The sequence below is a fragment of the Furipterus horrens genome, unplaced genomic scaffold (genome assembly GCF_987537825.1).
Source record: "Furipterus horrens unplaced genomic scaffold, mFurHor1.1.pri manual_scaffold_4, whole genome shotgun sequence".
Classification (NCBI taxonomy): domain Eukaryota; kingdom Metazoa; phylum Chordata; class Mammalia; order Chiroptera; family Furipteridae; genus Furipterus; species Furipterus horrens.
Genome location: NW_028327174.1, coordinates 26314412 through 26340344, shown reverse-complemented (window position 1 = coordinate 26340344; position 25933 = coordinate 26314412). Strand labels below are relative to the sequence as shown.

The 25933-nt window shown below is 41.9% G+C and overlaps 1 long non-coding RNA gene across 1 annotated transcript; it reads right to left on the bottom strand.

The window, feature by feature from the left end:
- Positions 1 to 6097: 6097 nt before the first annotated feature.
- On the bottom strand, positions 6098 to 18217 carry LOC150011428 (uncharacterized). The gene is made up of 3 exons (XR_016510657.1): positions 18161 to 18217; positions 6483 to 6630; positions 6098 to 6154 (listed from the first exon to the last, which is right to left on the bottom strand). It is a non-coding gene; the product is annotated as an uncharacterized LOC150011428 (long non-coding RNA).
- Between the last annotated feature and the right edge of the window lie 7716 nt (positions 18218 to 25933).

The window sequence follows — 25933 nt, the reverse complement described above, 5'->3', positions numbered from 1 at the left end:
ACAGCCCCAAGGCCCGAGAAGTGCTCTCTGCCCTGATGGCTCCAGGTATACAATCCAGCCACACCCCCAGTGTATAGTCACCAGGGTGCATCACTTAACCTCTCTTTGTCCCCCATTTAGTCACTTACCCTAGGGTGAAAGCTCTACAGTGAAATATGAGTTTGGCTTAGGACGAGATTCCACAACAACCATAAGTTGCCCACCATTTTATTTCACATAGTTACACGATATCATGATAATAATAATGGATACAGCTTTCTGCATCCTTATGTGTAACGTACAACAGCCCTATTCCTTTTAAAGGTGGTATTTCCAGGGGGGATTGTTATTTTTTTATTGTTAAAAAATTAATTAATTAATTAGTTATTAAAAAAAAAAGAATATAGGAAAGGGTGAAGCCAGAGAACTTGTATGTACTACCCATGGGCATAGACTGGGTGGGGTGGATTTCTGGGGGAGGGGTGGTGCTGGGCAGAGGGGAGCAAAGGGTAAAAAATTGGAACTATTGTAACAATATAATCAATAAAATATACTTAAAAAAAAAAGTAGTATTTCTAATTGAGAGGAGAAGGAACAGAGGCTCAGAGAATGCCCAGTCACAAGGTTAGTAAGTGGCCAAGCAAGACTTGAACCCATGGTCCTATGGCTGAGAGCAGAGCCCTGCTTTTCTGCCCATGCCACCTCCCCAGAAAACTCTGCTAGGAAAAAGGACACCCCCATACCCATGCAGTCTCCCAGACCAAGAGGCAGTGATGGGGATGCCTGGACATTGCTAGTAAATTTGGGATGCAGATGTACCTACCCATATAATTAGGCAATATAATTGTTTTTCTTTAAAGTGTGTAACAGGAGACACAGAGAAAATATTTATTGCAGTGTACAGAATTTCAATATATTTTGACCCACTCATTTCTTCTTCTGACTAGAGAAATCTTTCTCAATTTTCAAAGGTTTAGATCTAGCCTCATCCCTGCATGAATTTTCTTTTTGGCTACTCACTGATTTGTCCTTCTACTAAAGTACTTACCCAGCCAGGACCATGTAATTTCAGTACTTTTGTCTTTCATGTTTTTACTCAAATGTCATCCTCTCAGTAAGAACTTTTCTGGTCACCTATTCTAAAAGTGCATCCCCTCCCCAACACTTGCTATACCCCTTTGCTGCTTTATTTTTCTCCTAAGGACTTACACTAACCAGCATATACATTCTACTGATTTCTCCTGATTATTCCCTGCCCCCCCCCCCATTAGAGCATAAACTCCTTGAGGGCAGGCTTTCATGTATGCCTTTTTTCAAGGCTGCCTTTCCCAGAGCCGTGTCTAGTAGGTGCTCAGTACTTATTGTTTGAATGCCTGGTGTGTATTATTTCCACTTTACTTCAGCTAAGTTAGTTCTTCTTCTTTAAGTAACTATAAAGTCCTCAAAGGTAGTCAACAGACATCATATAGAGGTTAGCAAAAGTAGCTTTACAGTTGTGAGTACATGAAAGCGTGCATGAATATAGCAAGTAGACTACCAGAATGTGTAAATAATGAAGGCCGGCAATTTGAGCACTTACAAGACTGTACCTAAGTGCACTGTGCCATTGTGGCATTCTTTCGAGCTAATAAAGCTATTGTAATAATCATAACTGCATGTCTTTTTCTAGACAAATAACTGTAAACCTACTTTTGCCCACCTGTGTATGTCATCTGTATCCTCCCAACACTTTGACAGGTGCCACGTACGTAGAGAGACGTTGTTTTAAAACCCACTTGCCTGATTAATTGTGTAACAAATTAAGCAAAATTAAGGGCGATAAGCTCTATATTGAGGTTACCTCCATTTTTCATCATTGTGAATTTACTTCCACTCTGAGGATTTTAATCTGTGTGGCAGCAGGTGGAGGTGGGCTAGTTCATGGTAAAAAAAAAAAAAATTTCTTCTTCTTTATTCTTCAGAATTAACTGCTGGTGACCCTTTGTGCCTTCTCAAATTATTTTTCTCTTCTGCTTGCCTTGGAAGCTCATTCACTCCCTTCGGTACCTGTCCTTCTGACAGCTCCCTAATGCCAAAAGCAGAATTCACCATGTGGTACAAATTCTTGTGTCTGCCAGGTTCAGGTGAGGATGCACGTGCCCCAGACCAGCAGGAGTGACCCCAACTGCAGAGAGGCTCTGCCCCAGCCTTGCCTTCATGAACCAGGATAGGCACATGGCGCCTGCACTGCACACAGGCTCTACCCAAGGGAGATTGCTGATTTCCAAGGCTGTCTCACCCACAGTGTGTCTGTGCATGCAGGTGCAATGCACGCGTGTGTGTATAAGCATGTGTGTGGTGAGCCAGCTCTGCTGGATTCACAGCCCTCCCAAGATGGGCCGGCTCTTCAAGGAGCACCAGGTGTTGAAATCTTGTGGCAAGGACCAGCCTTGACCTTAAGAGAATTCTCCAGGTGCCGAGTCAGAGGATTAGTTTCATCTGCCACCACCCAAATCAGGCCAGTGGGTGGACAGTGAAATCATCTTTTCTTCGGGCTTCGGTGGTTACTATTTTTAACTGTGTTGAATGGCCAGGAAGAACCTAAGGGAAAGGTGGCCAGAGCAGCAAAGACCAATTTCCTGGCTCAGGATTCCTGCAGCCTGGGCAGTTTCCTGTTTGCCAGAGGAGAGCTGAGGGGCACAGGGTGGGGGATGTGGGGGAGGTATTCCCTTATAGTTTTAAGGTTTTGCAGCACTTTAAGGAAGAGAAAGAAGGAATCTTCAGTTCTGCCCAGGCTTGGCCCTCATCTCAACTACTTTTTCTGTTGGGTTGAGGCAGGGGAGGTTGATGAGCAGGAAAGAATAAAAGGAAACTTGAGCAGAACAGGACATACTTAAAATTCTCCCTGTCTGTTATCCATCCAAAAACTAGCCTCTCCTTGGGTGTAGAAGGCCACTGTGACTTCTGCATATTTATAGCATTTGACAGATTTGTGGAATTCAACTCTTAACACTGTATTTTAATGAAGCTAAATGAAATGCATTCCTGTGCATAGTAAGGTTCTTAATGTTTTTGCTTTTTGTTTTTAGATATAATGTGGTATGAAGAGTGGGTGCTGACTGACGCGTCACGGAGAATCATGCAGTGTGTGAAGCTGACATGAATCTGGTTGGGAGCCGGGTGACCCAAACGAGAATGGGGCACCCTCGAAAATCCAGTCACTCAAACCGTTCCCAGACCTTGGAGCCCCCAGAAGCAGGGTGCAGCTCCAGAATACTACTGGTTCTCTACCTACCACGCTTTCCAAAGTTTTTTTGATGACCTGATTCTCTCCATGCACATTAACCCTAACGCAACTGTCTATCAACCAAAGGTCTCCAAGGGTCAGGGTGTATAGGGGTCCAATTTCTGGAATCAGCCTGCCAAAGTCATGAACCCAAACCCAACATTCTGTTTCCTCTGACCTCCTAATTATATTACAGAAGATTCTGTGCCGAAACCCTAAAATGTAGGCCTACTTGAACGCCGCTGGTCATGTGGATGTCTATATGTACACCTTTACTGACCTTACAGAGCCTTAGTTTCTGCATTTGTAAAATAAGAATATTGGATATTGAACTAAGCATTCTTCCAGCTCAAAAAGTCCAAGATTCAACAAAAATTCCTTCAATATCACTCCTCCAATCCTATAGCCTTTTTTTCCCCTGAGTCCTGCTAATTGTTCCTGTGCCTTACTTCCTATTTTGAGGCATGATATTTCTCTCCTTTCCAAAAGTATCAACACTAGTTCATCTTTAAGCTTCTCAATGCTAGAATATTAGAGCTATCTTCTTAGGGATTTCTTAGGGGTTTTTGTTGTTGTTGTTGTTTTTAATGCAAAGTCGTACTGTAACAGAACCCCTGTGCTGCTCCGATTGAAACAGAACCCACGAGCTGTTTAGTTAGGGGCCCGACTGCCCGCCGCCAGAATTGTAACTCTCAACACCAGAGTTTGGTGAAAAGAAAAAGAATTGTTTATTTGAACATAGTTCTGCCTCCCCACCCCAGACCTGGCCAGTCTTAGGAAAGTCAGAAACACCGTTTCCCTACTTCCTAGGCACAGTTCAGCTTTACCAGCAGCTGCCAGTCACTCAATTCTGATTGGGGAGGTCCTTTCTGTGCTGTGGTGCCCTCCAGCTCTCAATGCAGAACCGCCTGGATTCTCAGCCTCCTTGTAACTACCTTCTTCCTGCAAACGGCATGGCCAGAGCCTCTTCTTAAAGCAGCCTGGAGGCCCCCTCCTCCAAGCCTCATGGAGAGAGCGCATGAGCTAAAATGTCCGCAGCTGCTTATATATCCCTGACTGTGTTCTCTGACGCAGTGGGTGTTGCAACCAGTTCTGCCCATTCACAGAACCCTACACAGGCTCTGTAGGCTCCTTCCACACCATCCCATAGTCCAAGACCCCTACCATCTTCCTGAGCCTTGGAAGTTTCAAAGTGGATCTTTGTGCAACAAAGTTTCCAGCCACTAGCCCCAGGCATGCGAGGCATCCTGAAAGCTGCTTCCTTCTCCCCATCTCCCAGCTGGGGTTTGTTTTTGGACTCCCCTGTTTCTGTAACAATACCACAGGTACTCTTCCAAATAACTAGCTTCACAGACCATTTCATATCTGATTCAAGACCAGTACATGGTTCCTCACTTTCCCACTCCCACATTCTCCTTTAATCCCCTTTTCACCTGTTTTAACAAGACCTGGCCCTATGGTTCTAGTCATGTTTGAATATTAATTACCCAGTCCTCCTTCATTCGCCTTGAAGATTCCTACCCCTTTGCTTCAACAATAACATCTCCATATGGCCTCCCCTACTCTCTGAACCAGTCTTTGTTCATCCTTTCCCAAACCTTGGCCAGGATGCACTGCCCAGGACCAACACCCGTTCCCGTCAGGGCTTCCTTCTTACACTTTGCCATGCCATTTTGATAAATACTCCATGTCATTCTCTAGTGGCCTTCTGTTGATTTATTGACCCCTCTCTAAGGGAACACATCAAGAAAGGGGATTCTGGGAAAGGTATGGCCTTCTCTCTTTTATCTGTAGTCAATAAAGGATAAAGAGGCACTTTTCTAAAAGTTTATTTTAAGGATTCAGAAATTAAACCTTATTCCCCACAGTCATTTTGGATTCAATAGTCTTCTCAATGCCGTAAGAAAGAATTCCCATGTGACCTCCAGAAAGGCCATTTCTCATGTTAAGACTGCAGAGTTATCCTGTGACTTTCAGCTTTAAGGCTCTGTCAGGGGACTAGTTCGATCTGCTCAGGACTGTCTGTCCAGTTCCAGGAGGACATTGGAGCACATCAATTTTCACCCTTGGAAACTACGGCACTGCTAGGGCCTTACATTTGTGTTTGTGTGCCTAAGGTACTCTATGGAAGGAGGCAGGATGAGGGTGTAAATCTACCCTCAACCATGCCTCAACTCTGTACTTACATGAGCTTGTCCTCTGGTGGCCAAGAGAGGTTGTTCTTGAAAGTGTCGAGGGTATGTCCAAGAAAATAAATTTAAGAGGAAATGGCTCATGTATTTTTTTAAAACAAAAACACTACCTTGTTATAAGTTCTAGCATGAATATATGCACTTTTAATTGGTTGATAGAAATGAGTATCAAGTCCTTGATCCTGTTTTATCTCTCTCTGATAACTCCAGCCCTTTGTTCCATCACTTAGGCCTGCCAGTTACAGAGTCTGCATCTCCAAGAGCAGGGTCATGAACCTGAAAGGAATCTCCTCAATCAGGTTCAGCTACAGAGTTAAATCAGCTGACCCAATGAAAAGGGTGGTGGCAGGTTCACACACCTATGACAAAAGTCATTCGAAGGGAAACATCTAATTTTTAACCCAAAATCTTCCTTTCAGTGTAGAGGGGGTGATTTCTAACCTTTCAAGCTCTGACATACTTTTCTTCTCTCTTTTACTTCATTACACCACCTATGAGACATATAGGCATTATTTTGGTTAATAAAATGAACTCAAGGAGACTGGTTTGGGCATTTGAGGATTTCTTGAAATCACAGAGGGCCTCCTGGGGTAACCTGAATCAGAACTAAAGTCTTTGGAGAAGAGGTTCTGAAGACAGATGGACCAGGTTTAATCCAATTTCCAGCTGCAGGGCCTTAGGCAAAGCATTCAGCCTCCTTGAGTCTCAATTTCTTCATCTGTAAAATGGGGATAATACCATCTAGCTGACTGAGTGTTAATAACAACAAATGTGATAAATGTAAGTAAATTGCTTGGCACATAAGCATGCAATAAATGGTAGATTCATTCTATTAAATTACTATTAGAAGACTAGGTGCCTTAGCATGCAGAAAGGAACTTGTGGATGGAGAACAGTTTGTTCCTGAAGCATTTTCTGTAGCTTAAGTCACCAAAAGATAAGAATTAACACATGCATGCAAGAGGGCAGAGCTAAGCATAACAGGCAGGTGAAAAGAAAGGTGGAGGACAAGTCAACAGAAAGGAACATGCCAAATAAAATTATACCTTGTGGAATTCAAAGACAAGGGCTGGGTTTCGAGCTTTAGTCACTGCCAAGGTATGATTTGCTACAGAGGACAGGGCTGAGATCCTCTCTCCAGCCCTGTGACAGGAGAAAAGGCATCTGCTTCCTCTCTGGAAAGGCCTGTTGGAACTAGGGAAGCAAGTGTAATGAATATATGAACCCCTATGTTCATTGCACTGTTATTTACAATAACCAAGACATAAAAGCAACCCAAGTGCCCATCAATAGGCGAGTGGATAAGAAAGCTGTGGTACATACAGGATAGGCAAAAGTAGGTTTACAGTTGTTCATATGGAAAAATACAATAATTAATAAATAATAATATAAGAATAAACTCTGTCTTTCACGTACTCCCCACCCTGTATATAAAATGGAATATTACTCGGCCATAAAAAATGGAATCTTACCATTTGCAACGGCATGAATGGACCTAGAGGGTATTATGCTAACTGACATATGTCAGTTAGAGAAAGACAAATACCATGTAATAGCACTTATATGTGGAATCTAAAGAACAATATAAAGGAACAAACAAAACAGAGATAGACTCATAGATACAGAGAACAGACTGATGGTTGCCAGAGGTGAGGAGGGTTGGGGGACTGAGTGAAAAGGTGAAGAGATTAAGAACTACAAATTGGTGGTTACAAAATAAGTGACAGAGATGTGAAGTACAGTGTAGAGAATATAATCAATAATATTGTAACAACTATGTATGATGCCAGGGGAATACTTGAAGAATTGGGGGGAACACTTTGAAAAGTATACGATTATCTAACCACTATGCTGTACAACGAAAAGGACTAATACAAAACAATATTCAATGTAAACTGTAATTGAAAAAAAATTTTAAGCACTATCTCTCCTGGAGCTGGAGGTGTGTGACTCAGCTATGAAGTGTGGGGAAAGCCCAGAAAAGAAGGCAGAGGAGAATCCTAATAGCCCTTATTTGTGCAGGATGCAATGACTCAAGGCCTCCGGTGTAGCATTGTGGAGCAAAGTAGACTCACGGTAACAACGGGCTCCCTGGAATTTTTTTTTATAAAAAATGAAAACAACCAACTTACAAGAACAAAATAATTTGCCACCACAAATGACAAACAGAATCTATCTGATTCAAAAGCATGAAATACACCAAGTTTGTAGTCAAAAGTCAGAATGAAGTATATACATTTTCTGAACTACAGACTGAACTAAACTTAACTTACTTATTTTCCTAAGCCTTAAACCAATTAGTGAGTTTTAGTATACAAATTTAAAGACGTACATTCTAGTGTGTCAGGACAGAATCAATTTTATAAAAATGGAATCAGGTACTAAATGTAATATCAAAATTTGCTCAGAGTCAGGCTTAAAAAATAGCTTGAGGATTCAACTTCAATTAGATTATAAAAAAAGGAAATAAAGAACTCTTAATGAGCCAATAGAGATGATGATGATGGTCATGATCATGAATGTGATACTACCGTACTTCCTGGTACTTGATTCCCGGAGTAATGACATCTATGTATGTCCCAAGGGTGCATGACTCCTGGGATCCCTTTGCAATGATCTCAACACCTTCTCTACCTTCTGACTGGTGTGGGCTTTGAGAAATACGTTGAGCTCCAGATCACTGGGAAATACACTGCATTAGGCCCCACATAGGAAAATAGAAGGTGGCTAGTTAAAACTTTTACAACTTAGTAATTATTAATTGTATTATTAGCATATTGGTCAGACATTATGCCTTGTGTGTGTGTGTGTGACCAGTACATAGGCATTGTTACATGTGCACATGTTTGAATAAAATAAATAATCAGCAACTTAAATTTACTGATTTTGTTGGTTTATGTTCTTTAAATCCTGAGGGAGATAAAAAAAAATGTAGACTGCCACCAGTGGGACCGGCACAGTAAGAAGCAATATAAATCACATGTCCAGAGTAACACGGAAATGGAGAGGAGGAAGAGGAAGGTGCGCGAAAGTGGGAAGGTTGGGAGATGTATACCTGGAGCAGTAATTTGGCTGATCTTTCTGGAGACGGTGAGGATACTAAGCAGGGGGAAATAAAAGGGTTTTATTCCAGCCAGGAGTTGGACAATGGTTCAGATTTCAGAGATGTGACAAACCACAACCACTTGGCCACAAAACCTGTTTTCTGTGGTTTCAGATTTACTCATCTGTGAAACATGGGACTTCCTAGCCATTGAAAAGGAACAAACCAGGTGATCCCTGAGAGAATTTGTTGCTGATTCAGAAGTTGAAGAAAGAAAGAACTGTGCAGTTGCTGGCTCCTTCTTCTGCATTTCTGGCCTCAGTTCTCTTCTCTTGCAAGTAAGACTCAAAGCCTGTCCTGCCTGCTCTGCAGCTTTGATGCTTCATTGGGAAACTCCTCTAAGGGGCTGAATCAGATCCGCATAGAGGAGCATGAGTTCCTGCAGGCAAAATACATTTTCTGAACCACAGACTGAGTTTTCTCTCTAGCAGCACAGTTTGAGGTGTGGCCTCTATGTCGACTCGCATATTTAAAACGTCAGCCCACGTGGGAATGATTCCTTCCAGTTAGCTTGGCCCCACATTGAAGAGTTTAACTTGGATTCCATTTCTCTCATTTCATTTCTCTTCCCCTTGTCCTACTTTCCCCTGTGGCTGAGAGCTGTTTTTCCATTTCATTTTACAGACATGTGAGGCATCTCACTCCCCTACCCCATGCTTCCACACATCTGGAAGAGTAATGTTCACATCTGGAGACCATTCTCATCTGGAAGATTTCTTTCAACGTTTTTTTTCTTTGAAACTCAATCCATGTAACCTCTCGTTCAAAAAAGGCCTCTGAACTACTGGAATCATTTGCAACGGCTCAGGAAAAGTTCTTAGTTTTATCCCTATGGGTGGAATCTATGACTCAACCCAAACCCAGCATTTTGTTTCTGATTGCTTTTTCTTTTCATAGTAATTACTTTGCTGAGCTTCATGTTGAAAAGGACTGGAAGTCCTTACCTAAGTCACATGCAAAAGGAAGTTGGAAAGTGAGATATTCGGCAATCACAATAGTAAGTTCCATTCCTAGCTCTGTGAACTTGAACTAGATAGTCATTTCTTCATCTTTGGGATTCGTTAAAACTTGATCAATAACCCTGTTTTGTTATCCCATAAGATCTTGCCAGGATAGGGTGAGATAACATATCTGCACATGCCTGGCCTCACGCCTGGGTAAAATAAAGATTGAAAAAGAAAGGGGAAGGGGCTCCTGCCAGGCTAAGACGGTCTCTGCATTTGCACACACCCCTCTACATAAGTCCCAGGAAGACCCCAGGGCTGTGGTTCTATGATGCACCACTGGGCAGGGGAAAGGCAGAAATCTCTGGAACACGAAAAGTCCTACAGTCAGTCCCATGTTCTCATTTAACTAAGTGGACAGTAGAGTGTTTAATTAATGATTCTGAAGTTTAATTCTAAAGTTTAAAAGAAATGACCTGGCCATTCAGACAAAATGCAGATTCTGGTTCAGCAGATCTGGGGTAGGACTGAGGTTTGCCATTCTCACAAACTCCCAGGTGATGTTCGTGCTGTTGGTCCCCAGACCATATTCTGAGTAACATGATACAGGGAAGTAGATCTCCAACTAAAAAATTCAGTCTCGACTAGCAAGTGAATTTGTCATGTTTGCAACGTCAAACCTAAATCTCAGTCACAGTCTGTGGAAGAAGAGGCATAGAAAGAAATGAAATTCACATTCCTAAAATGCACAGACTTGTTCAGCTCAACTTTGACCCACTCTTGCCAGAAGGCAGGAGCCACGTGGCCTCTTGGGCGTGAAGGGAAAACTAACTGCCCTACTTCACCCCCATTCCTTGCCTTCAAGTATTTCCCCTCAGAGTCAGGTTTACACATAGTGTAGAGAATGCAACAGCTATGGATGGCTGCCTTTGACCTTCAGCAAGCTGCTCAACTCCCAGCCAGGAGGCTGCTACAAGAGGGAGAAACACCAGTGCTTTTTCAGCTGGGCACTGCCAGCAGCCTCTATTGCCCCTGAGCTATGTTGCCTGGCAACCAGAGGGCAGGAGAAAGGCAGGGATGGAAGTAGGTAAGAAGGCAGGGAGGAAATAATGGTAACAGGAGAGACTGCACCATAGCCATCTGAGGCTCCTGGTCACACAGACACACAAACCCAGCAGGGCAGAATGTTAATAAGGGACAGCAGCAGTGGGTGGAAACCTAGAAAGCAGGAGGCCAGAAGTTTACATTCATTTTTTCCATTTTATTATTTTAAAAATATCAATACTAATAATAAAAAGAAGAGGGAAAAAAATCCTACTTCTTAGATGAGCTGGCAAGGCAGGAGGGAAAAAATTGAAAAACTGCTTATAAAAAAACCAAGGGAATCATTAAAGGGGGTGAGGGGTAGAAGTTAGCAAAAATCCTGTACTAAAAGCTAAAACATGTCTTGAAAAATGGCCAAAAAATATTTTATAGTAAGGTCTAAAAAGCTGAAATCAGACACCACCCAGGCATGGGCTCCCAGTGACTCCCAAATGAGATGGGGAGGGGTGATGCCACGTGGCCCACTTGCTGCCACCCACCCGCTGGTCCATCAGTGCTGTCACTGGACAGGGGCCGCCCCAGCCAACAGGAGGGCGATGGACGGCAGACGGCAGTCCGGGAGGTAACGAAAGTAGCCAGAAGATTTTTGGTCCCAGTCACAGTTCTGTTAACTTCCGTTTCCCTGCAGGTTGAAAGCCTTAATTCGGGCCCGTGAGAGTTTCTTAGACAGCTGTGCCTGCCTCTGCTCTGGCCCTCCTGTTTCTCGCCATTTACAAACTCTACTCCCAATTGCCATAAGGATGGGCCTTCTAAAACACAGATGGAATCGCGCTGCTCAAAATTTTTCATATTTCTCCGTTGCCAACAAAAGAAAGTCTCAACTTCTTAGCATGGCATCGGACATTTTTCACAGCCTTGCCCTGGTCTACTGTTCCAGAGGCATCTCCCGCTACTCCTACCAGCCCCCAACCGCCGTTCTGTTCTGCGCCAAGCCATGAACTTTTCTGCTTCCGTGCCTTTGCACATCCTGTAATTCCTCATTTGGCTCATCTTCCAAACATGCCCTATTTATCATTTTAAAAATACAAAAAGGAAAAAGTTTTCAATTTTTCATATAATACCTGCACATAATTTATTTGTTTTAAAGGTGAGGAAGTCTCAACATGCAAAGAAACTGTCTCTTGCCTCCCTCTTCTTCCCCCTGCACAAGCCCTCTCCCTCAACTAAGTGACCCTTCTTCACTCTCTAAATTTTCTCTCCTGGTGGTTACTTTCATTTCTCTAGGAACTATTTTTTGATTTCTCTAAAGTTATTTCTTAATTTAGCAATTTTACATAGCTTTTTTTTTGCAATGAGTGGTTTGCACACATGGAATATACTGCTATTTTCATTTTCCCAGTGGAAACCTTTACTCACCTTAAGATAAGTTACAGGAAAAAACAACGTATGATAAGGACTAAGAAGGAGTTCAGGCTGGGAGGTCAGTCAGGATGGGTCCCAGCTGCTAACTTACTACTTAGCACTTCTGTCATCTGAGTCAATGGCCTAACCTTTCTGTGCTTACGATGTCTTCATAAATGGTAGAGGACACAAATTAGTGTTTCTTTCAGCTATAGCATCTGTACTAGTCTCTCACTAGACCTGCAGCAAGACTGCCACCTGCATCTCTCTTCACCACTGTCCAAGGCTGGAGATACCGTTTCCAGAATCCTACGTTTCCCTCTAGCTTACCTTACTCCCTCGTCTTGCAGGAGTGTGTTCTCAAATGACCTCCTTAAAAAAATGTGCAGACCTGAAACTAATATTATATTGTATGTCAACTGTCATTGAAATTTTTTTAAATTATTTTTTAATGTATAGACTTAAGCACCTCACCTGTCTCAAAACGTCTGTTCTTCTGATTTCAAAATTCACAATTATTTATGCTGGATACAGAATCCTAGTGGAAAGTCATTTTTCTTCATAATTTTAAGCATTTTTTAAATTGTCTTTCAGCATCTAGTGTTGTTCTTACAAGTCTCTAGTGCCCATTTATGTGTGGGTTATCGTTTTTATTAATTTCTCTCTCTTTCTCTCCCCTCCTCTTCTCTGGAAACATTTAAAATCTCTTATTATTAGTGTTCTGGATTTTTAAATATTACATTTGCTGTCTTTTATTTATTATAGTGGGTATGAGGTAAACACTTGTTTCTTAACTTTTTTATCCTCCAACTCTGGGAAATTCTCTCTCTCTTTTTTTTTTGTTATTCCTTCTCACATATTTTTCTTTTCAGTTCTCCTGTCAGTTGAATGTTGAGCTCCGGGGTTATTCTAAGCAGAACTTTTAAAATTATTATTACTGATTGTTTATTTTTGAGACAGAGAGAGGGATAAAAGAAGGGGAGGAGTAAGGGGAGGGGAAGAGAGAGACAGACAGAGAGAGAGAGAGAGAGAGAGAGAGATTTGTTGTACCATTTATTTATGCATTCATTGGTTCCTTCTTAGATGTGCTCTGACTAGGAATCAAACCTGCAACCTTGGAATATTGAGATGATGCTCTAATCCACTGAGCTACCAGGTCATCCTGATTTTTGTTGATCATTTCATATATGTCTTTTTTATTGATTTTTCCTCTTTTTACTCTCCAACTTTTTAATGAGCTTTTTTTCTTGTTTAATTGATGTAGAGTCTTTATAAGTATCTCTAAGGAATAAATTCATTTCATTCAAGCTCCTTATTTACTCTGAATTACCTCTTGTTTTCTTATTTGATCGTTTTTCTATTTCACAGTATTTCTTCTTCATGTATCACAATTCTCTCTAATATCTAGTCACTGGGAGGATTAGCAAAACTGACCATAAATTCAGTGTACACCAGTGGGCATTGTTGACTACTGGGCTCCATTTCAGGGTGAGTAGAAATGAAGCCCAAACGTGGCATTAACTCCCACACCAAGAATGGCTTATTCGATTTCTTTAGAGGGGAACAATCTTTCCCCTCTGAAGTAAGGGGTTTCTCTGGGCCTGTATCTCCCTCTTGTCCACCATCAAATGTACATTTCTTAGTACTCAGCCCATCCAGGACTCTGTAAGAAAAATCACCTTTGACAGCCACCTGCCGTGTGTATGGTCTTCACAGCATCTTCCTCTGTTTACCTCACTTCATCAGCCTTCAGTCCTTCTTGCTCCCTATAATCCATATATCACACTATTGCTTAGCCTCTGAAGACCCACTCCACATTCTCTTCATTGTTGAAGTTTATACCCGTTTTAATTCCTTTGCTGTCCTATCATAAGGGCTGAAAAGTAAGTAAAATAAATGTGTGTTCCAAGAAACCAAAAACCAAAATGACAATTACAAACATTTCCAGAGAGAAGGCATAGATCTCTTGTAAAAGAACAGGAATTCTTAATATCAACAATGATACTAGTCAAGAGAATAATTTTTTCATTGTTGAAAGACAGGAATCCTCAACTTAGAACTTTAACACTGATTAAACTATCTTTAAAATTTTAGGCAAATTAATGATTCTCAGGCACATGTAAACCTCTTTTAATAGTCTCTTGCAAAAAGTACTCCAGTAACAAGAGGAATAAATACAAGAGAACATTATGAGACTTGTGTTAATTGAGAATGAATAAATAAATGCTATTTAAACTTTAACTTTTTCTAAAAAAAAATAAATCAAAAATGGAAGTTAAGATATGGAATAGAGAAGTAGAATTAAAAAGACTTATAGAGTGTTATCATCGGCAGCCATCCGTCTCGAGAGACGATGGTGTAGCTTCTTAAGAGTCTATCTGCACCGCCGAGAATGGTTGTGCAGTCCGACTCGGGAGTGACACGGTATCTGTCTCCTCCTGTGTTGAATCGACATCTTGCGATGACGCTGGAGTGTCCTCTCCAGTGAAGCTGAAGCTACAGAGCCTGGGCAGGGTGATATGGAGGGTCTGCTGTTGCCCATGCAGCAGACCCCCCCTCTCTTCGCAGCTGAAGGGTCCAAGGGAAAGACGGAGTCAATACAGCTTGGTTTCAGGTGCGCCGCAGGAGTTGCCGGTGTTGACTACAACGTCGAACCGCCTTAGGGACTCCGGCTCCGGATTTTCTGTCGGGGTTTACCCCCTTAGCCTTTCCCCTGAAGAGGTATGCCGCAAGGCAGCGGAGGTTTTTTGGAATCAGAGTTTTCCTTCTCTGATGTGCCCTGACTAGAAGATCGAACCAGCGACACTTAGCTCGCAGGCCGACGCTCAATCCACTGAGCCAAACCAGCCAGGGTAGAGTGTTATACAACATAGATAATTGGGAGGATCCATAACTAGACACATTACAGGGAATTTATAGAATGAATTTAAAACTTGCATAGATAAATAACCATTATAGAAGTTAAAATGTCAATCACTTTATGAGATTAATAAGTATGACATTGATCCCAAAACTGGATAAGAACAACACACACAAAAATTATTGTATCTACATACATAAATAATTCTTTATGTCTCACATATACAAGAAACTCTTGCAAGTCAACATGAAAAAAGTTTGAAAACCCAAAAGAAAATTGAGCAAAAGATGAAATACACAATTTCAAGAATGGATACCAAGTGTGAGATATGTATTTCTAGGAAGACCTGAAAATCAGAGGACTACAAATTTTAAAATAGTGACTACTTTTTACACATCCAATTTACAGTAATTAGGAAATGGAGTAATACCAAGTGATGGAGAAACTTCAGGGAAATAACTTAGTCATGTGTTTCTGGAGCAGCCTTAAACCAGCATGCCCTTTCTAGAAAGCAACCAGGGAGTATTGGATGAAAATTAAATATTTATATAACTTATGCCAGAAATCCCCTATGCTGGGTCTGTGCCCAGAGAGGCTCTTATGGAGGTCCATAGGAGCACAAGTTCAAGAGTACTTGTCCTTTCATTAGAGACTGTCCTATGTGAGCCAGTGAGTGGCAGCTAGGGTGAGGGGAGGGAGTCTGGTGCAGGGGCAGAAGCGAAATGGGAGTGAAGATCAGCAATGAAAGGGCAAAACAAATAAGCAGAATAAAGCCAGAATGCAACCTTGCACAGCCTGTTGATGAACTGAGGAATGTGTTTAACTCAGCTCTCTGTGTCTGCTGTTCCACAAACCAAAAACCACGGCGCATGAGTAGCTATTTACTGCCTGGTATCCTGTTGTGGGTCAAGAACTCAGGGTAGAAAAATAAATGAGCAGCTGCTGCCAGACTGCTTTACTTTGCTTGATCAAAGGGGTGAGCTGTGGATTGGGTGTGACCTTCCCTTTCTTGACCTTCCCAACAGTCTCCTGCCCCTCATGCCTCCATTCATCTGGCCCACTGGGAAAAAAGAGAGAAGGCCTCACCCTCTATAAACAAACCCTTCCCTGACCCTCGGTAATCTCCAGGCTTAGTGTTTCCCACCCAAATCTCATTTCCTTCCACAGAACCCTTGTGGAGCAGGTTGCTCAACTCCTAAGTAATCCTGCCCACTTCACCTGGAGTCACATTAAAGTAGTGTTGACATTTGTCCCTTGTACTCACTAGAGCATCAATGCAGCCACCACATGGGTATTGAACCCTTGAGGAGAAGAAGGGCTAAGGAATCAGGTGGAGGCAAGATCCTGTGTTTTCAGGGAAATAAAATAAATTATTTTTGCAGCAGTTACTTCTGCACCCTTCTAGATAATCAGCCTGAACACCTGGAAAAAGAAGCTCCCACTTCTCACAGATAAGCATCCAAATGGGTTTGTTGAAGTAACACATAAATAGACAGAAAGCAGCACAGAGATGAACTCTAAGAACTGGTGAAGTTACAAGAGACAGATTTTTTTCCATGGGGACATTACTGGCCTCCAAATAGAACTAAATCCTCAGTTTTTCTATTTCCCCTAGATTCCTATTCCGTGGATCTTGCCACACCTGGTTCCCTGGCTCAGACACACACTGCACCCTCCTCCCCACCTCCTTCAACCCACTTGGCATGGGGGCCCTCAATTTTGACTTCTCAGACCTCACCAGACCACAAAATGGCCTCAAATCCTGTTCAGCTTGCTTGTTCTCAGCTACCAAATAAAAGGGCAGTCAGCTATACTCATTAAGCTTACCCCTAGACAAAGCAGCGTCCTGAGATCTTATCAAGAAAAACGTCAGAAATGGAAGTTACAGGCCCTGCCCTTAAGGAATATGAATTCATGTCAGTGGGTCACCTGTTAAGCATAAGCCATTATTCTCAGCAATTTTACATAGTACACTTCTTTATTTATCTTCACAATGACCTCAGAGGTTAAAGCCCCAGTTTCTCTGTTTTCCAAATGAGTGCACTGAACCTCTCAGAGGTTGAGGAATGTGCCTCAAGGAACAGCTGGCGTGTGACAAGTTCAGGACTTCTGACCCCAAGTCCAGGCACTTTTCACACTTCTCACCACACTATCGTTGCATTAAAAAGAATGTGTCCTGCTTGGAAATACAGAGCACTTTGCCCTGAAATAGACTTAAAGTATTTTCAAAATAGCCTGTCAACAAGAACAAATGTATGATAAACCCTGAGCTGGTGTCTCCTGGTCTCTTTGTGGAGAGGAAGGGTTTAACAGCAAAAGATTCCAAAAGGGGACAACCCCTGAAATCTAGTTGAAAGAACAGAGGGTGTTAGATTGTCAAGGAAGAGAAAATAAAGTTGGAATAAGCATCTTCTCCTAAGGTTACTGAGACATTCCCACTGTCGTGGAATGAATTTTCCACTCTTGTCTCACAGAGTGCGCGGGGAGCCTGATGAAACAAACGTGGCAGGGTGGATTCAGGTTAGATGGCACGAAAAATATTCCTGGTGATGAGGTAGTTAAATACCAAACTATTTCATTAAAGGAAGTGGTGAAATGTAGATTTTTCTGTTCCCCTCTGATGGTTTTTGGCTTACTTCTGTTGGAGACGGGAGATGGAATACATGAGCTCTGGAAATGTCATCTGAAAATGGCAGTTCTGCGGCTATAAGATAACTTTATTATGCTCACATAAAAAGGGTTCAGGGGAACCCATATAATAACAAACTATTACTCAACCTCAGACCCTCCCAGAGAGTTACTGCAAAGGCTTTTCTCACCTTTTCTTTCTGGTTCCCATACTCCAACAAGCATGAACCAGAAAGGGCCTGAGTCACCAGGTCACATGACTGAAAGTGCACACGGGGCCTCTCCACACTTGGCACGGCCACATGAAACCAAAATCACCCATGCCCTGCAAGCTGAGGAGAACTAGGCAGTTACAGGGCTGCCTTCCCGCCGTTGGAGCTTTAGAGAAATTCATACTTGGAAATGATTCATTCCAAGTCACAACGGCCTGGCTGTCGTTGGCTATGCAAGTTCCATGTTCATACTTGGGGTCTGCTGGATGCTGCAGACCCAGGATCCCCGAAGGAATGCTCAGCACCGCTCCCTGTGTTGGCCTCCCTTCACTGATTTTCACAGCCGAGGACCTCTGCAATGGTTCCTTGCCGCTCTCTGGCTGCTGTTCAGGTATGTGGCAGTCAGTCAGCTGGTCGGTTGATTAGTTGGGTGGTTAGTTGGCTAACTGGTTAGTCGGCTAACTGGTTAGTCAGTCAGTCCGTCAGTCAGTCAGTCAGTTTTGCAAACAATGCAAGGGCAAAACACACACACCTCCAAGAAATGATGCCGTTGCTCAGATCCGTGAATGATTGCACTGCTCCTGCGGGAAATCAGAAAAGGCCTTGAACAGGAAGTTCACACGAAGGAACGTTTCTCTTCCGGCTCTGATGACTTCCATTTTCCTCAGAAGCATGGACTCAGGCACTAATTTTAGTCTGACCTTAGGAATCACCTAATGCAACCTTCTCATCTTTCAGGAAAGGAAGCCCTAGCCCTGAGAGATGAAGCGACTCTCCCAGGGTCACACAGCTGGTCAGTGCCCTTCACCTAGGAGGAGACCAGCACACATCCACGGAGAAGGCGGAGGAAATAGGCCATTTCCCTCTTGTGTTTCAAGTAACTGGGTTTGTCTAAAAATTGACAAGTGTAGTTTTAGACGTTTCTCCCTCCTATTTGTGTTCCAACCACCACCACCATCACCAAACATACACATAAATTGCCTACTCTACTGCTTCTAAGAACTCACTAAGACTTTTATTTCCACGAAAAGGTTTTAAATGTATAGGCACCATCAGTTCCTTTAGCAGAACTAGAAATGGCTTCCTGACCCACAACAGGAGGAGACTGTCCTCCCCAAGCTTAAGCTGGTGGCAAATACAGGCATTTTGCCATCCAGGTTTGTCATCTACCTTTTTGTCTTCCATTCTTCCCTCCCGATTCCCAGAACCCACCTCTTTACCACCAAAATGGATCAGTCGATTGTAAACAATGTGGATGGCAGTAAGAGCCAGGGTATTCAAATCAAAAGGCCTAGGTGTGCATTAGCACCACGGCCTCACTCAAGACATTTAGTGATTGACATCTTTAAACTGAGGACAGTAATGCCATGATGCCGTGAGCATGAAATGAGATCATATTTTTGGGAAAGCCCTTTTGGAATTGAGAGGAAATGTATGGGATTTTTGTGACCGCTTCCAAGCTGTCCTGTGCCTGACCATGCAGTAGAGTTCACAGCCCAAAGGAAGGGTGTTGGCAGCTGAGCTGGTCCCCAGGCAGCGCTAGAGATTGGAAGTGTGGTGTCCTCCACCTGTGTACACAGGAAGGAGCCTCTTCCCACAGTCCTCAGAGGGACCTGGATGGGGCACGTGGTGGTGAAGGGCCAGCTGTGAGCGCCATTCCAGAATGCACTGCAACTATGCTGCTGCTCTGGGTCAGCCCTGGAAGTACTGTTTTTTCTTTTTTCTTTTTTTTTTATGTTTTTGATTCTCGTGGCTTCTGGAACATTTTTTTTTTAATTTGTTTATTATTGTTTTTCTATTACAGGTGTCCCACTTTTTCCCAATTACTCCCCCTGCCCCTCCCACCCCTTCCCCCACAGTCAATCCCCACCCCATTGTCCATGTCCATGGGTCATTTATTTTAGTTTCTCTTCTGGAGCATTTTAAAGAGGCTGTGTCACTACTTGCCTGGCAGACAGGCAACGACTCATTTTTTTCCCCAATTTTTCCCCCCAATCTGAGCATGTGTAAGTGGAGAACATTGGGGATGTGGATGCCTCGAGTAATTTTCCATCATTCCACATCCTTCAAGCACTCAGTTTTCCTTCCCCTTCCAGTATCTTCAGCGGTCTTTACGTAAAATGATAATCTTCTATCTAAGATTGATGCCTGACCTTCCTTCTCTATCTCTAAAGACTTTGTTGCTTCCAGAAAGAGCATCCTCTTTCACTGAAGGAAACCACGCTCACTATTCCATCACCTCTTCCTGAGCCTTCCTCCTTGGGTAAGCATGCTGCTTCCCTCCAGCTGCCCCCTCCATTTCTCCCCACCTGCTTTTCTCCTCTGTCTGTGAGCACGTTGAGACTTGTAATCATTTGAAAAATGTTCCTCAACGTTACTTCTACTATTTACAATCCTGTTTTTATTTTCTTTCCATTGCCATACTTCTTAAATCACTGGTCGGTCTATACAAGCAGTCTCTTTTCTTTTCCCTAAAACAATATATTTCTCCACTTCCTACTCTATTAGGAGCTTTACTCCCAAAGGTCACCAAGGACTTGCCTAAAGGTCAATGACTAATTTTCTGTCCTCATCCTTCCTCTGCAGTACTGGCAACCCCTCAATGTAGTTAGCTCTGCAGCAGGACACGCCCCTCACATCTCTGTTTCTCTGCCTGCTCCCACGTCCCCTTTGTCAAGAGAATGTGTACCATTTTCTTGAGTCTATTTACTAAATTTCACTTTTCTGATGTCTTCAAGTCCCTGAGTTGGTTGAGGAAAGAATTGTCAATATATGCATGAGCTGAAGAATTTTGCAATCGTCTCTGTGTATTAGACAACTGATACTCATTAATCTTAAGACACTATACACTCAGAAAGTAGAAGAGTTCGTTTAAGTAATATAGAATTGAACAGAAAGGGAAAAAAGTAACAGAGGTGATGGCGGGTAGGTACTCAAGAAGCAGCTGATTGAATACTAACAGCTTCCCAACGAGATCCAGACACGAATGTACAGATGCTGAAATCTAACTCCTTGAACAGCTGCTCAGAAACCCTCTCAGGCCACCCACAGAAAACAAGGAGGTTGCCTTTTCCTCTCCCCAGGGACAGGAGTGGAGGACTTTGGATAATAGCTTCTTAATGCAGGAAGTGAGAAATAAAGTAGAGCAAACACTTGGATTTGGGGTGGAATGAATTAATGATAATTTATATTTGATATGCATTGTGGGTGAAAGTGGTGAAAGACAGATCAAATGAGATTATTTGGAGAGGCTTATGATTTGTTTATATTTTTCCCTTCTCTGTGTAGGGCTGCAGAGACTGGGAGGCAATCTCAAATGGTAACCATTTAAATACATGAATGAGGTAAAAAAGAAAAGAAAAGAAAGAGTGGGGGAAGGGAGGTGAGGAAATAAGGAGGAACCTCAGTGAAGTGTATTTTATTTGTAGAATAGGTTTCCTGGAGGGAGGGAGAAAAGACAAAATATTGGTTAAGATTTGATTAAGTTCAAAAGAAGCGTTTATTGAGTACGTGCTCTGTGCTACAGTGTGCTAGGCGCTAAGGAGTGTCACATGATAACCAGGGAACTTATATCTCTGCCTTAGGTGTAACCATGTGGTCCTCCCACCCCCACATGCCCAGAGAAGATGGTCCAGTTTTTACCCCATCACAAGATAGGAATCCAAACCAGGATGGAGTCCTAACCAATCTAAGACCCCTCTGAGCAAGACCAATTTGGAGGAACCTCCGAAAGTAGGAATGATTACAGAATTTATCTGGGGCTGGCAGAGCTGCCCTTAATCTTGAGTTGTTGTCAGATAATGTATCAGTGGTCTCTGGCCATTTCCAGGATTTCCTCTGTCTTCTGATTAACTTTTAATCAGGTTATATTGGAGCTCCTAGCATGACCCAAACCAGAACAAAGTGTTTAAGGAGAATGTATAAAGCATTATTTATGTCTAGGTGGGTTATTTGTAGCAGGTCACACGTTACCCCAAGAAAGAACAGTGTTGCTGTGAGTTAAGGAAAACCCTAGTGTCTGGGGCTGAAGATAGGAGGAGGAAAGGGGTCAGGAGAAAGCCCAGAGAAAGCAGATTTTAGAGCCAGTTACTAGTTGGGTGCTACTAAAGGAATTGTTCAACTTTCATTGTCTCTTGTTCTCTCAGCCTTCAAATGATGGTAACATTACCTGTGTCACAGGGTCACGTTCATGATCAGATGAGATAAGATACCTGATCATTCTGAAAATGTCGCACACAGATGTTCATTAATATTTATAAAATTATGAAAGAGATATCGGGATAGGTAAGAGAATAGATTACTTAGACAGCTGAGAGTACAAGTGTAAGAAACTAACCTTCTAAGAGAGCCTCTGGAAACAAAGAAAGGTCTAGACTCAGGGAGTTGGAAAGAAACATTCCAGCCAAGGGCAGAAACTACCCAAATAATCAAATTCTGCTCTTTAACTTGTGAGCCTTGGATTGTATTTTTAGAATTGTATTGAGCCTAAACTCTACATACTATCTGTGGTAGACTCATCACCAAAGAACACCAGAAGGCCTGAAATTTACTGCTGTCAAGGGCTTTCAAAGCCGGGGAGTGTTGTGTTCCAGAAGCCATGCAAACCGGGAGGGAGGAGTGGGCCACGTACAGCCATCTGGCTACAGTCCTGCCACACCCTCATCTCCATCCTGTTTGAGACAGCACTCTGGGGCCTGCTTGAAGCTGGACCAGATTCCACATAAGTTGGAGTGCAAAGCGCCTTTCCCTGGACAATCACCCAGGGAGACTCAGTGTTTCCTCTCAGATTCCAGTCCTGGGTTTCTTTTTCCTCGTCTTTGTTAATTTTGCAATTTACATTGTTGTATCTTTTCAGCCCACATAATAAAACTGTGAGGAAACAAACACCAGATTGAAAAGCAGGGCTGCAAAATTGAGCTAAAATTAAAACGGTCCTTTGATTCTCACAACCAGTAAATGCTAGACCAGCCTATTATCCCTTATATGCATATGCTTCCTCCTGTCAACAAAATGCCAGCAAGGACACATAGTCTCAAAAACTTACTTCTATTTTGCAGACAGTGGCAGAATTCTAGAACCCTAAAAGAATTTTGAGCAACTAAAAAGCAGGGAACATTAATAGGCAAACGGCCATTAGCTTTGAACAATGAATCCAGGTCAAAAACAAAATGATAATATTTAATATTTAAATAGGAGGTTAAAGCTTATAAAATGTTTTATACCAATTTCCTCATTTGACAGTGAAAGTTGAACTGTGAGGCATGTATTTGTGGTGGGCAGCTCCCAAGATGGCTCCAAATGATTCTGGCCCTCTGGTGTTCATGCCTTTCCGTAGCCACTCCCACATTGCACAGGGCTGACCTGTACAGTCAATAGAATATTGCAGAAATGATAGAGTGCGACCTGCATGGGTAGGTCATAAAACACATTGCAGCTTTCACCTTACTTCTTCTATTCATGGGTCATCCACTCACTCTCTGGGAAAAGCCAGCTTCAATCTTAGGAAGACACTCAACAGCTATGATAGTTAATTTTATGTTAACTTGACAGGGCTACATGCGCTGCCCAGATAGCTGCTGAAACATTGTTTCCGGGTGTATCTGCAAGAGTGTCTCTGAAATAGATAAGCATTTGAATCAACAGACTGTATCAAAAAGACTGTCCTCACCAACATAGGTGGACATCATCCAATTCATGGAGGGTCCAAATAGAACAAATAGGTAGAGGAAAGGCAATTTCTCTCTGCTGGAGCTGAGACATCCATCTTCTCCTGCCTCAGGACATTGGCACTTCTAGTATGGGGGCTTTTGGGCTCAAACTGGTACATATACCATTGGTCCTCAGATTCTCAAACCTTCAGACTCTGAATACCACCACCCACTCACCTGGCTCTCCAGCTTGCAGAGAGCAGATCATGGAATTTCTCAGGCTTCATAACTGCATGAGCCAATTCCTATTATGAAATAAATATATCTATATATCTTTATCTGTTTCTATCTTTATATATCCTATTGGTTCTAATTCAGCAGCCCAATAATGAGGGATGGAGGTCTCCTGACAACAGCCAGGAGCAACTTAGAAGTGGATCCTACAGCCCCTATCAAGAATTCCATTCTCAAGGGAGACCCTGCAGGCAAGAAGGGACTGGCAAGAAATATTCAAAGTAATGAAAATCCAAAACCTACAACCACGAATACTCTATCCAGCGAAATTGTCATTCAGAATAGAAGGGCAGAGAAAGTGTTTCCAGGACAAAATAAAACTGAAAGAGTTCATTAGATCCAAACCACTGTTATATGAGATGTTAAAGGGACTAGTTTAGAAAAAGGAGGATCAAGACTATGAAATCTAAAATGAAAACTGCATCACAAGAAACAACAGAAGCTAGGGAATTGAAACAAAGGCAAACTAAACAGACAACAAGAGTGGAAAAAGAACTATAGGTACAGGGAACATATTGGGGGGAGGTCAACAGGGAGGGGGAATGGGGAGAGGGAGGGAGATGATATAGGAATTAAGGATCATGGTAGGAGGGAATGGAATAGACAGAGGTTGAGAAGAACTATATGCACAACTAATGGACATGATCTAAAAGGGGGGGACAACTGGAGGGAGGGGGACCACCAGGTGGAGGGGAGCAGAGGGAAGGGAAATTGGGACAAATGTAATATTATAATCAATAAAACACATTAAAAAATTCTTTATGAAATATCTGCAAAGCATGAAAATATAGAACTTTAAACTGTAAAAAAAAAAAAAAATTTGATTCATTGCAAAAAAAAAAAAAAAAGAATTCCAATAAATGCAGCCTCTCTCAACATCTTTAGTTAAATGACAAGTTTATTGGAATATAATTCATATATCACACAATTCATCCATTAAAGTGTACAATTCAATGGTTTTTAGTATATTCACATATATGTGTAACTATTACCACAGTCTTTTAGAACATTTTCATCACTTCAAAAGAAATCCCTTATCTTTTAGCTACCAAGCTATCAACCCATACTGCTCAATCCTAAGCAACTACTGATCTGCTTTCTGTTTCTAGAGATTTGCCTCTTCTGGACCTTTTATATAAATGTAATCATATAATATATGGTCTTTTGGGACTGGCTTCCTACACTTAGCATAACATTTTCAAGGTTCATTTATGTTGTGGCATATACCAGTACTTTATTCATTTTATGGATGATTCTAGTTCATGGACATTTGGGTTGTTTTCAACTTCTTTCTATTATGAATAATGGCTGTGATAAATATTCATATACAGCTGTTTGTATGAATATATGTTTTTATTTCTCTCTAGTATATACCTAGGAGTGGAATTGTTGGGTTATATGATAACTTTATATTTAATCATTTGAGGAGCTACCAGACTGTTTTCAAAAGTGCACCATTTTATATCCCTACCAGCAGCATATGAAGATTCTGATTTCTTTATATACTCACCACCATTTGTTATATCTGCCTTTGATTCTCACAATCCTAGTGGGTATGAAGTGGCATCTCACTGTGGTTTTGATTTGCATTTCCCTGATGACTGATGATGTTGAACATCTTTTCGTGTGTTTAGTGGCCATTTGTATATCTTCTTTGGAAAAACATCTTTTCAGGTACTTGGCCCATTTTTTAATTGGGTTATTTGTTTTGTAATATTGAGTTATAGGTTTTTGTATATTCTAGATGTAAGTCTCTTAACAGATATATGATTTCCAAATATTTTCTTCCATTCTGTGGGTTGTCTTTCCACTTCCTTGACAGTGTTTTTTGAAACACAACATATTTTAATTTTAATGAAGTCCAATTTAACTCTTTTTTTTTCCTTTACAGCTTGTGCTTTTGATGTCACATCTAAGAATCCATTGCCAAATAGTAGACCATGAAGACTTACTTCTGCTTTCTTGTAAGAGTTTTGCAATTTAAACTCTTACAATTAAGTCTTTGACAGATTTTGAGTTAATTTTTGTATGCGGTGTGAGATCATCTAACTTCACTTGTTTGTGTGTGAATACGCAGTTGTCTCAGCCCCACAGTTGTCTCAGCCCCATTTATTGGAAAAACTATTCTTTTCCCCATGGAAGGGCCTTGGCAAAACTCAGTTGACTATAGACACATGGATTTATTTCTGGACTCACTTCTCATCCATTGATCTATTTGTCTATAATTATGCCAGTACCACACTGTCTTGATTGCTATTGTTTTTAACAAGATTTTTAATTGAGAAGTAGGAATCCTCCAAATCTGTTCTTCTTTTTCAGGATTATTTGTCTATTCTGGGTCCCTGTAACTTTATATTAATTTT